Source organism: Prionailurus viverrinus, chromosome A2, assembly GCF_022837055.1.
Source record: "Prionailurus viverrinus isolate Anna chromosome A2, UM_Priviv_1.0, whole genome shotgun sequence".
Taxonomy (NCBI): domain Eukaryota; kingdom Metazoa; phylum Chordata; class Mammalia; order Carnivora; family Felidae; genus Prionailurus; species Prionailurus viverrinus.
In genome coordinates this window covers 86,460,280-86,480,221 of record NC_062562.1, presented here as the reverse complement: position 1 = coordinate 86,480,221, position 19,942 = coordinate 86,460,280, and the positions used below count along the sequence as shown (strand labels likewise).

General features: G+C 37.8%; 1 non-coding gene across 1 annotated transcript; it reads right to left on the bottom strand.

The window, feature by feature from the left end:
* Positions 1 to 18,103: 18,103 nt before the first annotated feature.
* Positions 18,104 to 18,210, bottom strand: LOC125161439 (U6 spliceosomal RNA). The gene has a single exon (XR_007150626.1). It is a non-coding gene; the product is annotated as a U6 spliceosomal RNA (small nuclear RNA).
* Positions 18,211 to 19,942: the final 1,732 nt, after the last annotated feature.

Genomic DNA, 19,942 nt, shown 5'->3' with positions numbered 1-19,942 from the left:
GTTATGGTCAATTTGTACTTGATCATATTTTCCTGTTTCTAACCTGTGATACAAGGACTAGTCAGAAACAGCTGTTGTGAGAATTGGGAGGATGGAGGATTCATAAAATGACCCAACCAAGAGAAATACCTGTGGTTGAGGGAGAGGAGTGACCATTCCCTGTACACCTGGGGAGAAAGTAGATAAGGACAGGCCATGATAATGTTCCTACCACTGTTCAAGGCCAAGAAATGCTACAAGAAAAGACAGTTTTTAGAGTTGGAGAGAACATTTAAGATGTAACTGTCTAGTGTAAACACTCTTGTTTAAAACACATTTGCTCATGTTTGACTTGGCAGGTGAAATTGATATCATTATGTGTCACATGAGTCTTTCTCTTCTAACCTACATAAATATTTAAAAGTAATAAAAATAATAAATACTTATTAAGTACCTAGTATATGCCAGGCACTGATAATTTCTTTCAACTGTTTTTGATGATTAGGAAAATCACATTATGGCATCTGCGAAGGTATCTCTATAGCAGGATTCTTGCACAGAGAAACAGGACAGCAGGAAGCAACTTTATTCCTGCCCACACAGGCTCAGTGTGCTCGTACCTGAAAAAAACTGAGCCCTGGGTACAGCAAGGTGTAGCCTTTTATACAACTTCTGCTTCTTTGTCTCCCATACATGACAACACACATAGTCTGATTGGACACAGTCCAAGTTACAGAGTCATGTCAGAGCTATGCATACATGCATAGGAGTTGATTGGGCCATGTCACCTTCTTTTGCTCTGAGGAGGCCTCCACCACATTCCTTGGGGAGGACTCTACCTATACCACACCTCCTCACTAAAAAGTGGCTATTAGTTTTCCCACAGCCACACTTTTAGGCAGGGATAGCTTATCAACTGGAACCAAGGTTGTTCCTTTGCTTCTACTACACCATTTGTGTTTCCGAAAGTCAGTTGTATTATCTTTATACTCTGATGAATCAATCACTTTGATTTCTTTCATTGTATTACCATCCCTGATCCTAATTATCTTCACTTTTCTAGAGGATTATAGCCCCTCAAATAAGCCATTCTTTATTTTCATAATAAAACCCTCATTTAGAGGGGTTATTGTCTTCATTGGCTCATAGAATATTAAGTGACATTAGATACTAATGTCAGAAACTCATACACTTATTTTGGGAGTAGAAACCATACATAAAGACATGCACCTGGAGATAACCTGTTGTCTTATTTTTAAAGTAGGCCATTAACTGCTACAACTTTTATCACTTATCATTTCTGTTGTATCAGGTTATAGACTGTACTCAACTATTGAAGATGACATTAGTCTTGAGGTTCCCTTACATATGGTTTAAATATACTATTAGTACAATGTGTTTGTAAATGAATACATAGGAATCAGTCATCAAATTGTGAATGGAAGATCTGGTTAGTGTGAATACATTTGGACAAAATGGAGTTTCTGAGCAAGGGAAGATATTTTAAACAGAAGATATTTTAAATTTTGAACCATGTTCTCATGGTTTTATGGTGTTGACTGTTACGGTAACTTGCTTCAATCTAGAACACCAAACATCATTTTAGCCAGGATGGCAACAACTGGAAGTTCTGGAGGAAGATGGCATTCCAATTCCTCTGTGTTGTTTCCATTAAAAGGAATATTGTCCTGCTGAGGTTCTGATAGGTTTTTTAAAGGTTTTTGAAAACTGTCCCATATACACTACCATGAACATGTAGGGTATCAAACTCTGTTTTCAGGGAAAAAAAAATGGGAGAAAAAAATGTGATGTATGTTTCAGATCCCTTAATGAAATCTGTCATGGCTAAATACAACTAATCTGATTAGTATTGTTCACTTAACGAACATTTACAGAAAGTTCTCAGTTGTTTTTCTATTAGTTTTCCTATGAAAACTGATAGATTAAAAAAGATAACATGAACTGAACAACTATGTAAAGTGTCTTCCTCACATAGAGGGAAACTAGAGAAAGTCCCATTTATATATATGCCACATTTCTAGTTTGATGTTTATTTTGACTTAAACATGAAATTAATGTGACCTTTTATTTTTTTTATTTTTTTTTCAACGTTTATTTATTTTTGGGACAGAGAGAGACAGAGCATGAACGGGGGAGGGGCAGAGAGAGAGGGAGACACAGAATCGGAAACAGGCTCCAGCCTCTGAGCCATCAGCCCAGAGGCCGACGCGGGGCTCGAACTCACAGACCGCGAGATCGTGACCTGGGTGAAGTCGGACGCTTAACCGACTGCGCCACCCAGGCGCCCCAATGTGACCTTTTAAAAATTGAAAATAAAGAATGTACCAAAGAGAGGTGCCTGGGTGGCTCAGTTATGTAAGCATCCAACTCTTGGTTTTTGGCTCAGGTCATCATCTCATGGTTCATGGGTTCAAGCCCCGTGTAGGACTCTGCACTGACAGCTGGGGAGCCAGCTTCCGATTCTCTCTCTCTCTCTCTCTCTCTCTCTCTCTCTCTCAAAGAGATTAATCATCCTAATTCTGCCACTCCAGAATCATCATTAACATTTTATTTAAAATTCTTTAAAAATGTATTATCCTTTTTAGGTCTGTAACAAATCAGGTCTTTCTGTTGTCAGACAAGGAATTGAGTTTTAGGTTTTGTTTTTTTAATTTTAATATTTTGCTAATAACAATCTATTTGCAGCAAACTTTTCTGTACATAAGTGCATATACATATATTATTGATAACTCACAATTCCTAGAAGCAAAATTGCAGGATCCAAAGTTATTTCTGAGGCTTTTGATACATACAGTTTTCATGCGGTCAACTTCTATGATGTTGTGTTGTTTTAATTCTATTTCCTTCTAGCTTATTTTCATAATTTCTTTTATATTTAAATCTTCAACAAATTTAGATTTTGTTACTGTTTTGTTATTATTATTTTTTTAGAAGAGGAGACCCAACCTTGTATTTTCCTAAAATACCACGTAGTACAATTCATTTAAAATATGCCCCACAATTAAAATATTGTATCATAGTAATAAAATATTGGGATTCTGAATAGCGATTAGTCTCAATTTTTTTTTCTGTTATCTTGTAGCTAAAAAAACCTCTTGTACAAATAGTTCTCTCAGTTTGTTAGCGGAAGCAAAAGGCCAAGTTTATTTCTGGAAAATCTGTTCAGGGATGCCAAGGCCTAGTACAGAATGGAGAAATATTTGCTGAAGTTTGTAAATAAAAATTTGTTGAACTATTGAATGCTATTTAAATCTTATGAATCCTAAGCTCTTCAGATGTTTTATGGATCAGTATTAATTTTCTTAATAAGACATAAAAAATAGTGGACAACTTTTACTGAAATATTGGAGTGTAAAGGATCAGGAGTTGAGTGTGGTCTTAATCTAATACAGCTTCTAATACAGAAAGCTCTATTTGCCCCCTGTTATTTTCCCATTATTGGCCTGTCATCTGTTCTGTTATCCTCTAGTATCAACTGTCACTCATGAACCTGACACTATACCCTCATCTGGATTTACAGGGAAATCCTACTTGGTAGCCTTGTTGTTCATGCAAATACAGAAGTTGTTGAAAAATCCTATAACCCAAGTAATTAGGATTACATTATAGCCAACACCTGAGAGAGATCTGGGTTACAATTTCCTGATTCTCCCCGAATCAGTATTTTATTGTACTGCTGTTTAAAATTTTTTTTTTAACGTTTATTTATTTTTGAGACAGAGAGAGACAGAGCGTGAACGGGGGAGGGGCAGAGAGAGAGGGAGACACAGAATCGGAAACAGGCTCCAGGCTCTGAGCCATCAGCCCAGAGCCCGACGCGGGGCTGGAACTCACGGACCGCGGACCGCGAGATCGTGACCTGGCTGAAGTCGGACGCTCAACCGACTGCCCCACCCAGGCGCCTCTATTGTACTGCTGTTTAATCAATTAAGTCACCTTATTCTTAAAAGCTTTATTCTCCAAAGACTACTGAAGGCATGTAAATTCTTAAAGGTTAATTATAGCTATTGAGGAAAGTATGCCTTAGTATCAAGTTTTAGTAAATTCTTACAGGCAAAATTTGGGCAGTTGATTTCAGATCCATTCCAGAAAGCATGATCACTTTTAGATGTACAATTCTAGATAATTCTTCCACAGACCTGATCTCTCAGAGTTTAGTATTTACACTCATTTTTACTGTAGTCATAATGATTTTATCATATTTCTACTAGATTTGGCAGAGCACTTTAATAGGGTAAGCAAACTATATTCTTAAAATAACAACAAAGATACATGGTTATGTTTGGTGAACGTTACCTTTCCATAGAAAAATATTAAGAGATTCTGTTACTGTTCATTAAGAGGCTTTTATTCAATGCTCTTTCAGTGTGACTGAACTGGATACTGAATAATGTTAACAATGGCTGTGATTACAGCCTTAATGGCTGCCTTAATGGCTGTAATTAAGGTACTACTATGTGACAAACCCTTACACCATTTTTGTTAACTGTATATTTCATATTAGCAACCTATTTCTCATATTAGGGAAACATGCATAAAACAATCATTTTCCCTAAATCCCAAAGCTTGGTAGTAAAATCGGATTTCAAACCCAGATTGGGTTTAAAGATCCTGCTCTTTTCCACTGTGAATTATGATGCTTACCTAATGAAAAGATCTGGGCATTGTGGAATCAGAAGTTGGTTCAAGTAATACATATGTGGCATCGGTGTTTGATATGGTAAGTGACAAATATCATTTTTTATTGGAAGGTAGTTCATTGCAACAGCTGGGAAGTCACATCACCTTTCTTTGAGACTGTAGACCCAAAGTGCCAACCATTACTCGATTGTGTGTCAGTTGTTGTGAAACCACAGAGCAGGTGAGCCCCAGGGCTAATAGCCTCACTCACTGCCTTACAATACAGTTTAAAGCATATGGATCCAAAATTTGTCTCTACACACAATCTGTGTGTCACTCTAGCTCTGGGCTTCCTTGCTCAATTGTTGACACGAAGAAATCTTTTTTCTTTTAGTTATATAGATCTCTTGTTTCACACTGTTAAATTCCTGCAGTATAGTAATCTATTAAACAACTTCAATAAAGATTCTGACTCCATCTCATAGACCTTAGGTCTTTGGAGTTGCCTTTCTATGGGGAGAGGTTTGCAGCAATTGAAAAATGGTCAAAATGAAATTGTCATTTTACTGTTCAATGACAAAATTTTAGCTAACAAACATACATACGTGGTTTACTAGTGTAGACACAGCTTTAGTATTCTCCATCTAGTCTAAATTCCCTTAAATTAGTAAACATTCTTCATCATCTACTTTTTTAAATAGTTCAACATTTTTTAGATGAAAATATAAATATCTATTGTAAACAAATTAGGTGATGTCCTCTTTCCCTCAAATACTCACAGCCCTTAGTCCAAATGGTATCTCATGATATATGTGATTTTTTATTTGTGCAGATAGTGTCCTGAGGCCAATTGCAAGTACTAATTTATCTCCCTGTTCTTTAACAGCATCAAATTTCATGGACTTCATGTATAGGTTTCTTTTTTAAATCTTCTGTTATGAATAATCTTTATGTTAACCAGAAGTCTTAGTTACAGAGACAGAAATCAATTTGTACTAGCTTAATCAATAACAAGCAATGCATTGGACACGTTTTGTGGTAGCACCAAGTGTCGCACACTGTGAGTCTGGAGTTCTCTCTTCTCCGGCAAGAGAGCTGACACAGAATTAAATATGAGAGAGGCTAATATCTTGGAGGAGACTAGAGCCCTGAACAGGGGTTTCATCTCCGTATTTATTGAGCTCACAAGGTATTACCCATGTGAAGAAAACAAGTTCTTATACAAGTGAATGTGGAGAAAACAATGAGACAGTAATCATTGACTTGTGTAACAAGCAAAGGGTCTGCGGGGGGGGGGGGGGGGGGGGGGCAAATGGAGTTTGTGATCAAGGTACATTGGTGCCAGATGGAACATAATTTCCTGCAGGTGATATAACAAGTTACTTGTGATCCCATTATAGTATTTCGCTAGCTAACCTCAGGCGTTTTTGCCCCGTGGTGGCGGCTTTCTGCCGGAAGCTTTTTTCTAACCCATTTATGTAAGTAGAATCTATTTCCCCACAACAGAGAAATGAAGCCAAGCTCAACACCTAAGTATCAGAAGGCACCTGTAAAGTCAGAGCAGCTCAAACCACACCACAAATGCCTATAAGATTTTGTGTATCACTGGTTTCTATTTCTGTGAGTGGTCTTTATAGAACTATAGATGGGCTTCTCTTCCAAGCAGGGAAAATAGCCACCTGCAGCTCCGTACTCAAAAACTTACTTCTGAAGCTAAAAGGAAAAGAGATAACTTCTACTGCTTAAAAAAATCCTTTCAAATGATTTTGCTTTTCAGAAGGACCAGGTTGGTTCCTTTGCCGTCACTAGAACCACTGTAAATAAAATTATAGCCGAATAAAATATCGTTATTGACCCAGGCAGAATCCCTGCTATGTCCCATAGTATTTTGCAATGGTCCATCCTCAAATATTTATGGAATTAATACCATGGTGACAACTCTGTGATAATATAAACATTGAAGAAAAAAGTCCAAAACTTAGTAAACATTCTGTGTCTATAGTCTACTTATTGAAGTTTTATAATCTATAGATCTTCACCTTATTCACAACATATTATAATGTAATTCGGAAAGGATTATTCATACACAATCACCCAATCTACCATTTAATCCATCTGTTATTTGAAATTAAAAGACCAAGGACTAAACACCCAATGTATTGAGTGTATGACAAAGTCAGCTATTCAGGTGGGTTTAAAGCATTAAATAAACTGCTTAAAAAAATCAACAGTTAAAAAATTGTAACCCATCCTTCCTTCTAGAAATACTCACTGAACATACTGGAAATATACCTGTTTATAAAACAAAGCCCTGTTATCACTGAGTTTATATTCTAATTAGGCGAGTCAAGAAATGCGTAAACACACAAATCTATCAGGTGTTGAAAAGAGCTACTTAGGGAACAGAGAAACTAGAGTGGGGCAAGATAGCAGTGGCATCCAAGGAAAGGATATTTTAGACAAGGTACCTTGGGCAGCTATTCCTTTGGTTGTTAAGATTTAAATCCAGAAAGGAGTCACACAAGTATCTCAGGGCAGAGACAGTTACATATATAAGGAGCCTGAAGAAAGGATCTAGCATGCAGGGAAAACTGCAAGATATCCACAGAGGCTTGAGGAAGCCTGAGAGTAGTAGGAGATGGGGTTGGATCATGTAAGGATAGACTGTCCAAAATGAAACAATTTGATTTTTTTTTCACATCCTCTCTATGGCCACTAGGTGTCTACTGTGTTGGGAGAGCAGGTCTGTAGAGTGAAGACAAGGGATTCCAACAATTGTGATGGTTAATACGTTAATTTTTGCCTATTCTGCATTGTTTTAACTTTTATTTGGTGGTTTAAAAAAAAAAATAAGTGCTCTGCAAGAAATTTCAATGTGATTGCATCAAATCAATTTTATTTTTTAGATGGGAAAACCTCTCTGTGTTGGGAATAAAATCATAAAACACTTAAGAAACTTTCAATTAGATGAGGAGATCCAGAGTGATTAATACACTGGGATGATACAGGACAGAAGGAACACCTAAGCCAGTCTTTAAAAAGACAAAGCTTATAGAAAGATGGAATTTTTAAGCTAACTGGTGAAGGGAAGAGCACGTGCAAAGACCGGAGGAAGGGAGCATGTGGAAAATTCAGGAAATGTTCAAGCAAGTCAGCACAGCTGAGGCAAAGGACAGAGATATGCAGAGTTTGGGAAGCTGGAGAAGATGAGAAGGAAAGGTATGTGTAGGTCAGTGAGAGAGACTTAAGTAACAATTACAGCTGAAGCCAGATCAACTTTGACATTTAGGCAATGCCATCAAAGAGATTACTATGGAAAGAACGATCCATCAATAGCGCAAGATAGAAAAGGTACCGAGTCCTCAAAAACCCACCATTACTCTCAGCTCCTACCAGCAATAATGCATTCAGTCCATCCTTCGGGGAGTGTGAACTCATAAGACAAATGGTGTGGTATATCAATGGTATCTGGGCTCAAGGCAACTTCTGATACCACCAGGAACAGATTTACAACCAAAGGCTTAAACTCCTTTTGGAATACCAACAGGTAGCATTGTCTCATTATCTAACTTATCAAGAAGGATTTTGAATGAACTTTAGCATGTTTTTTTTTTTTTTACTTTACTTTTTTTATAATTACTGAAAAATGCTTTTTTTTTTTTTTTTTTTTGGAAAGTATCATATAGGCTTATCTAAGGCTTTTATTTGGGGCATGATGACTGGAACAATGGAAAGCCCCAAGGGGCTTTAAACACATGAATTGATCAGATTTGTATTACAAAGAGCTAGCTTTGCTATCTTTGTCATTGCAGTATTGACAATCAGAGCAATTTGAGATTGGATGTAAAAAAACTGGGGTGAAAGCTAGAGGTCAGCTTCTTAGAGAGTCTCATATATAACACCAATGATGATAAAGATGGAAAGGAATGTATACACTGAAGAGATATTTAAATGCTATTATTGAATGGGACTGGATGGTTAGGAATGTAGAGGAATTTGTAAGGACAAAACTCTTGTTTCGGGCAATTAGATTCCAACAATTTAGACACTGAAAATTTGTTCAGTAGTCTGACCTAAATTGACATTTGGTGGGCTCTTAAGAATATTTTTCAATACAAATTAATGGTATTAACAAAACGGGGCAGAGAAGTTTAAAAAACAGAATTGCTACCTTTATGCCAAACTATACTAAGTACATATTTTAATAAACCTAATCACCTCCTTAATGTTCTTTTCAAATGCTGATCAAAATTAATACAATTACCTCAAAATGGTAATTTAAATTGTTTATGCTTTCACATCCGCCTTCTATATTTTTGTGGGTTAGCAAGATCTCATTGCTTGCTTTAGTCTATTATCATTCATGAGAGTGTATATGCTGATACTACTTAAGTATTGGGGACTGCATGTTGGATAGATATAACATTTCATTTTTAAGTGTTGGTTAATGACCAACAGACAATATCATTAGATATTCAGTTCAGGTGAGATAAACTTGTTTAGGAGATCCATCTACATCTGGTCTATTATTTGGCTTTCTACCTAGAGAGGCATGAATGAATAGTATAAGGACTGATAATTTTAATGGATACATTTTAATAATCTGAATCATGGTATACCATATATACAAATTAACTAGATGGACCTTCATGGGGTCATTTAAGAATTATTTAATACATTTTCAATGAAATGTCATTAAAATTCTCAAGGCCCAGTAAATATTACATTATTGTGATTTGTGAAATGACAAATTTTATTCTTATTATTATCATCTCTGACACTCAGATATGATAGTTTCTTTCTATGTCCTTTGCCCTTGTCAGGCTTATGTTTGAAATTATAAAGATTTCTGAGATGAAGTTAGTCTTTCAGTTGGCTATCATTACATAGTTTCCTAAAGGATTAAGATCCAGAAGAAAATGGATGCAAAAAAAGCCTGCATTAAAAGGAATTCAAGGCAACACTTTCTTACTTCATGATTTTGCCTTGATGAACCCATGTGTAGACAGTAAGTGTTTAATCACACTTCATTTAAATTATGTCTGAATATTTAAGAAAGTTCTCTTTTAAAGTTTCAATAAACTTTTTAAAAGAAAATATAGAGCCTTAAACAATGTCTTAATAATTCATCAATATAGCTCATTTTTATCTTATGTCAGTTGTAGGACCATTTACAGCAACAACTTCAGATTCCTTTAAATAGACATCAGATTCTAATTATTGTAAACTGAAACACTTCTAAGAAAACAGCGTGTTTAATTTATGAAATTTTTGAAAACCTACATCTGTTCTTGAGAGACATCATTGCTTTGACGTCAGTGACCTAACCACATGTAGTAAATTCTTCTTGAATTTTTTTTCAAAAAGTACCCTTGACGCTATGTTTTATGATCCTCAGAATCCCAGCCTATTTTCTTTAGTAATACAGTGTATTACTGTATGAATGATTCTAAAGACAGAGGAGTCATTATCAAACAATTCTTTGGTTTATACAGTCCCATACACTGTTATGAAAATTACATATAAAAACCCCATGTTCTTTTAAAATGAGTAAATTAAGTTGTGAAAATTTCAACTGGTTATTTAGAACAACTTCATAAAACCACATAATATAACAATGGGTGATATATTCTTGTAACTTGTGACATATAGTATTTAGACAATGCTATCATAAGAACTATTGATAAACAAAGAGTATTCGGTTTTCTTTTGAAACCATTTAAAGGTCATCTCAATTCGTGGTGAATCTAGTCTTTGCACTGCTCTAATCAAAACAGTTGTAGTCACTCTTGTATCTTATTTCTTTCACGCTCTTATCCAATCAAAAAATATTGTTGGTTTTACTTTCAAACTGTATTGAGACTGTGACTATTTGTCATCACCTCCACAGCTATCACTTTGATCCAAGCCACCAGGGTCTCCAGCCTGAATTACTGCAAGATCATTTCCAAGTATCTCTGCCAAGCTTGCCCCTATATTCTATTGACAGCACAGCAGCCAGAGTGATTCTGTTGAACAACTTAACGTTTCCATTTAAACTTCCCAGTGGGTTTCCTATTTTACAGCATAAAACTTAAAGTCTCCACAACAACCTTGCCGTTCCTACTTGATCTCATAGTCTTTCTCACATCTACTTTTTCCAACCTCATTGTGTACAATTTTTGCCCTTGCTTTTTCCACTTCAACAAAATTTCTCTTTGCTGCTTCTTAAGCAAGGTCGTTGGTTATACTCTTGCCTCAAGGCCTTAGCATTTGCTCCTTTGTCAGAATAGAGCAAGCTTTCCCCCGTACGTCCATATCTTTTGCTCTTTCATAAAATATTTTTGCAAATCTCGGGGCGCCTGGGTGGTGCAGTCGGTTAAGCGTCCGACTTCAGCCAGGTCACGATCTCGCGGTCCGTGAGTTCGAGCCCCGCGTCGGGCTCTGGGCTGATGGCTCAGAGCCTGGAGCCTGTTTCCGATTCTGTGTCTCCCTCTCTCTCTGCCCCTCCCCCGTTCATACTCTGTCTCTCTCTGTCCCCAAAATAAATAAACGTTGAAAATATTTTTGCAAATCTTACCTTCTCACATCTCAGTCAGAGCTTCCACGTCCACTGAGGTTCTGGGAGAAGAGTTGGAAGCTCAAACGTGTAACGTAAAGGATAATTAGGGACTATTTATAAAGGCTGGAAAGGCATGGTAAAGCACCCATGGATTAGCAACAGCTGGAAGCCATTACCATCCCTAGAGTGAAATCACAAGTGAAATCACTGTTACCTGAGTGCAATGGGAGCTGTGATATTGAGAGGAAAGTTACCTGTTTACAGAAGCTTATGGCTGTAGGTAGGAAAACAAATACCAATAAACTATTGTTCATCAGGGAATAAACACTCTGACATTTCTCTCTCTTTCCATCTTGTGATTGACTGCTGAGGTCTTCAGCTGACTAGAGGCCCAAGAATCAAGGAGTCTGGGAGATGCACACTGGGGAGAAAAGCTTCTGAGAGTGTAGCATGGTAGCAGAGAAAGTCAGAGACCAGATTCGGTAGGAAAAAAAAAATCACAATTGCCCATCCCTTCCACCCTCCCAGAATCTACTTTTTTTTTTTTTTAATATCAGCTCTACCAAGATAATATTTGACATGCTACAAAATTGACCATTTTAAAGGTCTATTCTCCTTGACAAAGATAAGTAGAGGTAATTGAATTGCACCAGGAAAAGTCAACAGTATATGTTCACTACCTTATCTCATGACTGTGTCAAATCTTCCCTCTGTTATAGTCCAGAGGAACTATATTATCTTGCTGGTCCATTACAAGAACATTACACTAGACTATTACAATGTACATAATGTGTTTGCTTGTTTCTCTGTGCCAATCCAGGGAAGAAAATTCTTCTACCCTTCTAGGAGCCATTCAATTACTTTTATTTATATTTGTTGATGGGAACTGAACAGAGAGTGATTTCTTATTCAATAGCTGTATATCAAATACCAAGGACTTGTGACAAATGTACCGAGAGCATCTGGGATTAGCTCTAGCTACCGATCATCCTTAAGAAAATTCACTCATTATTCAAGACTCATTTGGTTTGGTAATGGCTAAAGAGACAAGTTAAATAGGGATGTAAGAATTGCAAACCCTGCATTTGTCAGGATGTTAATGACAGTGGTAATCTCTGTAATTCTCCTATCGGTGCAGTTTTGCCTCGAATGTTCTATTTTGGATGGAGCATAGCATTTATAGGGGCTTCCACTACAGATGAAATTTTTCTATCATAATAGCCCCTAGTCCACAATCAGGTAATTAATAAGGGTAGTTTTGCCAGTTACTAATTATATACATTCTTACTGTGCATTCTTGGGGTGAGTAAATAATCACAGGATGGGTTACCGGTTCCACCACCAGACAGACTCAAATCAAGACTGCATGTATCATTGTACTTCAGTAAATCTCCACTTTAATCTCTAGATATTAGTGGTGGTTTGATTTCTAAAGATTAACCTTTTTGAAGAACCTCTGTGGAGGTCTAATAACTTTCCAGTAAGTCTGTGTATTTTCATCTCTGGTGTAGAATTCTACTACCACCTTCTTCCATTTGGGGAAGATGTAGAGAAAGATCAATGGTATAACCGCCATGTTACATCTTATAGCTTAGGCCTGCTTCTGGCACATACGACCAGGAGTTCATTATTAAATTTAAATTCAAAGATCCCTTGTCCAATCCATCGTCCCCCATCATTATCTCTGGCCAACAGACGGGAATCATCCCAGAGCTTTCACTGAATCTTTGGAGAAGACAGTGTCTTTTGGCCTTTCCAGGAAAGGAGTAGGAGATGGCTGAGCAACTTACACAAAGTAGATCCAGACCAGGGGTGCCTGGGTGGCTCGGTCAGTTAAGTGTTCAACTCTTAGTTTCAGTTCAGGTCATGATCTCACAGTTCATGAGTTCGAGCCCTGCATGGGGCTCTGTGCTGACCATGCAGAGCCTGCTTGCGATTCTCTATCTCTCCCTCTCTCTCTGCCCCTCTCCCGCCTGCATGCTTTCTCACTCTCAAAATAAATACATAAACTTAAAAAAATAGTAGATCCACTCCAATATCGCCTACGTGTTCCTTCACACTCCTTCCTTCAGCATGTCAGGAAGTGTCATTTCAACTTCATTGACAGTATTTCACCACTGAGTTCAGTTTTCATTTGGTTAATGAACCATGCTATTGCTAACTGTACTCCCAAGTCCTTGAGCTGACATTAACTCCATCCCAGGTGGGTTTCCCTAAATTCAGTTAAAATCAATCTTGTATTTTGTCTTCTATGGCCTTATACTTGTGTAAATAATTTCCATTTATGTTGCCTAAACTCCTGGCTATCCAAATAGGCAAGATTCTATGTTTGAGCAGGGTTTTCACTTTTATATGCGGGCTGTGCTGAGATCTGAATCTCCCCAGGGGCCTGGAGGTGAGGGGATTGGTGTGCATGACAACCAGGAACATCTGTAACTCCTTGTTATTGGTGAAGTTATGTAAGTTTTTATAGAAGGGGAGGCTTTTTTTCTGGGGGCAGGGAGTGGAGGAAGATGCAGTTTTCTCTCCTAGGGATTGTTGAGGATTTGAGCGTTGAGTGCTTTCTACTTGTCTGTGTCTGTCCACATGTCCCCATGCCCCATCTCAGGGTCTTATTCCTGCTAAACCTGTATCTTTCTCTCAGAAGAGGCTGAAGGAATCACATACTTAATTGGAATTGACATTCTGTAACCTCAGCAACCAGGCCCATGGGCTGGATCATCAGGTATGTCTTTCCTGTGCTTAAATAAGATGAATCTTTCATAACTGCCTGAGAGCCCATTGATTTTCCACTCATGTTTTGAGTTTGGAATTTAAGCGTGCCTCTCTTTTGTCATGCTTTTATGTTATTTAGAAAAAGTTAATGCATCCCACAGTTTTTATAATCACCATAGTGACTAAAAGCGTCACTACCACAGGATTCGCAACCTCCTTACCCTCCGCCAGCATTCCATCCCATGTCACCACTGGTGGTAGTGTGAGTAATCCTAATACCTATGCAAGCCACAAATTAGCAGGGTCCCATCCATTCCAACAAGGAGATTCCTCGTTTGCATTCTTTAAATACGTACACACAGTTCCAAATACAATGTAGCAGGTCTATTTGGGGGAGGAAAAGTTTGTAAAAATTAAAGTGTCATAAAGTGTACAGACAGGAAACAGCACACGTTAAGGAGTATTTCAACAGTTTAATGTAAGAACTGTTTATACAGGTATGAACAGAGAAAAGAGAAGCAACAGGGGATGGCAATGCACCCAAAAAGAATCACTGATGGGAAGCCCTGAAAACCCCTAGACTTGATAGGCAAGGGTAGGGAAAGAAATTGCAAGAGTTTTGTCCATAATGTAGAAGTCACCTAACAATCACTGTGGCTAGAGAAGTGGACCAGAGCCACAACCCAACCATGACCCATGGAGGGTGGTTGGGAGAAATAAATCACCAGACCTCTCCCACTTGTGATCTCCTGCTAGTAACTTCCATCATCCAACTCAGCTAGAATCCAGAGAACAAGAAAGCGTGGATGATGCAGTACGTAAAGATCCTTTGCCTGGGCTGCAGGACAGGGCAGAGAAGGGAGGAGAAAGGTCTACATGTGCTAATGGGGAATAACTAGCCCCTTCCTCTGACTCTCTGATCCCTCTGTAAAAACTGCAACACTCCCTTTGCCTGAAACTGCCCATTTAGGCGTTTCTGCTTTATTTTCTTCCATATCACATATCATCTTCACTATAGAGTTTACTTACTTATTAGGATATGATCTGCCTTCTCCAGTAGAATGAGAGCTTCATACAGCAGAAATTTCCCTGTTTTGCTCATGGCTCTATTCCCAGTACCTAGAGTAGTGCCTGGTCCATACTAGGTACTCCATAAATATTTATGGAATGGAACTCTTACTGTAGGCATAACTTAAACTGTTCAAGTTTAAGTGCTTGAAAATTGTCCATAGGCTTAAGGAAGACCCTGCATATACACTATGCTGTAATTATGACCATTTCACAGCCTAATATTAAATGGCAAATGTTTTCACAATAAATTAAAACAATTTATAACAATTCTGTCTATTGTTTTAACTGTGGTGTTTTAAGACTTAATAGAAAGCTAGTACTGGGGTGCCAGGGTGGCTAAGTCAGTTAAGCATCCACCTTCAGCTCAGGTCATGATCTCGTGGTTGGTGAGTTCGAGCCCCGCCTCGGGTTCTATGCTGACAACTCAGAGCCTGGAGCCTGCTTTGGATTCTGTGTCTCCCTTGCTCTCCACCCTTCCTGGACTCACACTGTCTCTCTCAAGAATGAACATTAAAAAAAAAAAAAAAAGCTAGCTTTAAGATTTTTTTTTTAACATTTTATTTATTTTTGAGACAGAGAGAGACAGAGCATGAACAGGGGAGGGTCAGAGAGAGGGAGACACAGAATCCGAAACAGGCTCTAGGCTCTGAGCTGTCAGCACAGAGCCCCACGCGGGGCTCGAACTCACGGACCGTGAGATCATGACCTGAGCCGAAGTCGGCCGCCCAACCGACTGAGCCACCCAGGCGCCCCTAAGATTTTTAACACTGATGACCATATAGGACAATCCAAATTAGCAGTTCAGATGGTTGAAAGAATTGAATATACTGCCTCCTCTATTTTATTTTGATACTAGCCATTATTACACAGCTACTGTATAATCTTAGAAATTATAAGGAAGTGAAAAGCAAAAAATACACATACATTTGATTGCTCACACATGACTAACAACTTTTTGGCATCTATCATATCACATCTTCCACATAAAAACAGGGTCATACCACACATTTCTTAATAATCTAAATAGTTAAAATCTTTAAAATTTCATTTGGTAAATCATGTAGCAGAGACACTTCCCCATATTAAGTAAATATGTGACCCAATTTTTTTTCTATGAATTCCTATAAGGTATATAATTATAAAGTAATTATATTTTAATTGTTACATGAATATTATTTTCCTATTTTAGAAATTTTATAAACAAGACTAGAATGGACATTTGTTCATATACTGCTATTCATATACTGTGTTATATCTTCTTGGGATGAACTCCCAGAAGCAAAGTTCCCTAATAAAGGTGGTCTAGTTCACAGAGATAGCAGTTTGGCTCAAGAAATTCTGTTCCAATTGACATGACCTTCAAAATCACATGAGAATGATTATTTCTCTCTATATTGGCCAACAATCAGCAAAGTCATTTTTGTTAAAGTTCACAATTTGACATAAGAAAAATAGCCTGCCATTGCTTGAGATACATTTCTTATTGATAATTGCTTGTGGTTAAACACAGTCTCACGTCAGAACGGGTATGTGACAGATTTGGTAGTGGCATCTCTGTGCAATTACATATCTCTGTAACTTCCATACACAACTTCAGTCAATTAAAATATCATATATACACATCCGAAGACTTTTCTCATCTGTGAGGTGTTTATAGGAAGACTGCATGGCAAATGGAATTCAGGATGTTTCATTTTACTATTACTGAATGTCAGGTTCATTAACAACCAAGTGTCCTCTCTGAAGTCATCAGAACACATGTTCACAACAGAGATACTGTAGCCAGTGATTGGGTCAAAGCTCATGCTTCTCTTCAAGCTTTCCCAGCGCCCCAGTTTTTCTTGGTGCCTTCCTTGACTCCAGTATTCATTGTTAAATTTATGCTCTCAAGTCTAACTTCCCTTTTTTTAATTCATCACTCTATGTTACTTTAATACTCCAGTAATTCACCTTCAAAGTTAATCTAACTAACCTCCCTCCCTTCCCCCATCCCTACCCTGCCCCAGGTTGCCAATGTCAGGCTGTTGTTCACAACAAGATTGCAAATTCCTACACTGCAGACCAATAGAGTGGATTGCCTGGATAGGTCTCCATAGTGCACAACACATGTTGGGTATTAAAACATTATCAGCATGTGCTCATTTCTACATTCGAGAGTGAGTCTGCTTGTTAGGCTCCTTGTTTTATTGAAACAAGGATAACACAAAAAGTTTGGAAGTCTTCCATTATACTGAAATAATCCAAAAAGTCCGGTGTATTTTAACTACTTAGTTCCTCAGTTTCTGATTTGTGGGTTATTATGATCTTCCTTGATTCTTTTCCTTCTTGCTACGGTCACTTTGCCACTCTTTCATTGATGGTGCTCTGATACATTTGTAAAATAGCATAATTTCTCAGAATGCTTTTAGACTGTTATGTGACTCACAAAATGTGTGGCTGAGAGATATTTGTAGCATTCTGGATTTTTTTCAGTAGCTGTTTTTCAGAATCATTTTCTATTTACCTCAGCAAGTCTGTAATCACACACAGTACATTATTATTTCAGTAGGACATGAAAAACAATAACAGGATTGATCAAAAGCGCCTGAGAAAAGACATGATTACAATTCAGGAAAACAAAAGACAGAAAAGCAGAGGAAGAGATACAGTCTGTTATAATTGGAGATTGAGAAGTCATTGCAGCTGGAATGACCCCAATAATAGCTGAATTTTTAAACATTGTTTTATTTTTTTTCCCTGATTTATAAAAGTGACACATGTGTATGCCCATTAGAGGAAACTTGAAAAAATATACACAAAGATATGAAAAGGAAAATAAAGAATTGTGGCACACACACACACACACACACACAAATATCTTTTATTTATTTATTTATTTATTTATTTATTTATTTATTTTTATAATATATGAAATTTATTGTCAAATTGGTTTCCATACAACACCCAGTGCTCATCCCAAAAGGTGACCTCCTCAATACCCATCACCCATCCTCTCCTCCCTCCCACCCCCCATCAACCCTCAGTTTGTTCTCAGTTTTTAACAGTCTCTTATGCTTTGGCTCTCTCCCACTCTAACTTCTTTTTTTTTTTTTTCTTCCCTTCCCCCATGGGTTCCTGTTAAGTTTCTCAGGATCCACATAAGAGTGAAACCATATGAAAAATATGGAACGCTTCACGAATTTGTGTGTCATCCTTGCGCAGGGGCCATGCTAATCTTCTCTGTATCGTTCCAATTTTAGTATATGTGCTGCCGAAGCAAGCACACACACAAATATCTTTTAACAAACGACTATCACACTTCAAGAACTGTGGTTCATAATTATATTTTTAAATTTTTTTTAATGTTTATTTATTTTTGAGAGAGACAGAGACAGAAAGCAAGTGGGTTAGGGGAAGAGAGAGAGGGAGACACAGAATCGGAAGCAGGCTCCAGGCTCTGAGCTGTCAGTACAGAGCCTGACGCGGGGCTCGAACCCATGAACCGTGAGATCATGACCTGAGCGGAAGTCAGACGCTCAACCGACTGAGCCACCCAGGAGCCCCATAATTATTTTTTTACTTTAAAGTATTCATTAGCCTTTTACTATATATTAAAATTATTTGATATGTAATTTAAAGGCTTTCATATAGATAGTATGTATTTTTAAATATTTTTGTATTATAAATGAAACATTTTACATCTCTTGATAATTATTCCTGAATTTCTTCCAGAAAAGTTGCCAAATCCTTGACAGCAAGTTATGAGAATGCCTATGTCTTTGAATTATCACAAGCATTTATATATCTGTCATGAGTTGAACTGTGTCTCCCAAAAAGAAATGATGAAGTCCTAATCTCACGTATCTGTGAATGTGACCTTACTTAGAAATAGGGTCTTTGCAGTTATAATTAATTTGATGCCATCCTGGATTAAGGTGGACCCTAAACCCAGTGGCGGATGTCTTAATAAGGAGAGGGAACTTTGGAGACACACAGAGATACAGAGCTGGATACATGCTAGAGGGGGCACAGGGAGAAAGATCCTGTGAAGACAGAGGCAGAGATTGGAGCTAGGCTGACACAGACCGAGGACTGTTAGGGATTGCTGGGAGCCACCGAAACCAAGAGAGGCAAGCAAGGATTCTCCCCCAGAGCCATTCAAGAGAGGGTGGCCCTGCCAATAAGTTGATTTTGGATGTCTAGCCTCCAGGACTGTGAGAAAATACCACCAGTTTGTGGTAATTTGTTCCAGCAGTCTTAGGAAGCTAATATAATATCCTCAAAAAGAATTCCAGAATTCCATCTTTATTTGGGCTTTTAATGATGTATGTCTTTCAATACTAATGAGGAGAAACATTTTTCTTATGCTGGGGTAGAATAACTGTTGTCTTGCATAGCCACTCTGACAGATTGGCCTGAGGGTCTAACAAGGCCATTTTGATAAACCCCTTGTTTCCTGGGTCTTCCTTATGGCAGATATGTTCTAACTGTGGTTTTACGGTTTTTACTCGATAGGTTCCCCAACCCGGCTTCCACCCCACCACCAAAGAGTGCCATGTGTACAGAGCTGTGTGAATCCTTGGAATTTTTACTTCTCATGGAAGACTTTTCTTTGCCACCAAAGCCCTGACATAGGCAAAATTTCCCTATCATTACAATGGCACACAGAGAGCTATTTTTTTTTTAGAAACTTTGTTTGTTTTGAGTGGTCAAACCTTCTGAGCTCCAGCTTTATTTAGAAGTCTCATTTCCAACTCTACCCTGAATTCAGACCCAATACCATGTTTTCTCTTGCTGTTGGTTATTAAAACTTCAGCTCCCTAGATGCCAGATTCTATATTAAGGCCTAATTCCTCCTCCCAGAGCACGAACTAGTGAATTTCCCACTTGGTTTTATATTCTCTCTTCATTTCAGGGGTGAAACGAAGCTTCAAATTTCCTTTAACTTCTGCTATGATAATAAAAATACACATATTTACCAAATGCTTTTAAAATGCTTTTAGCTGGTTTAGCTAG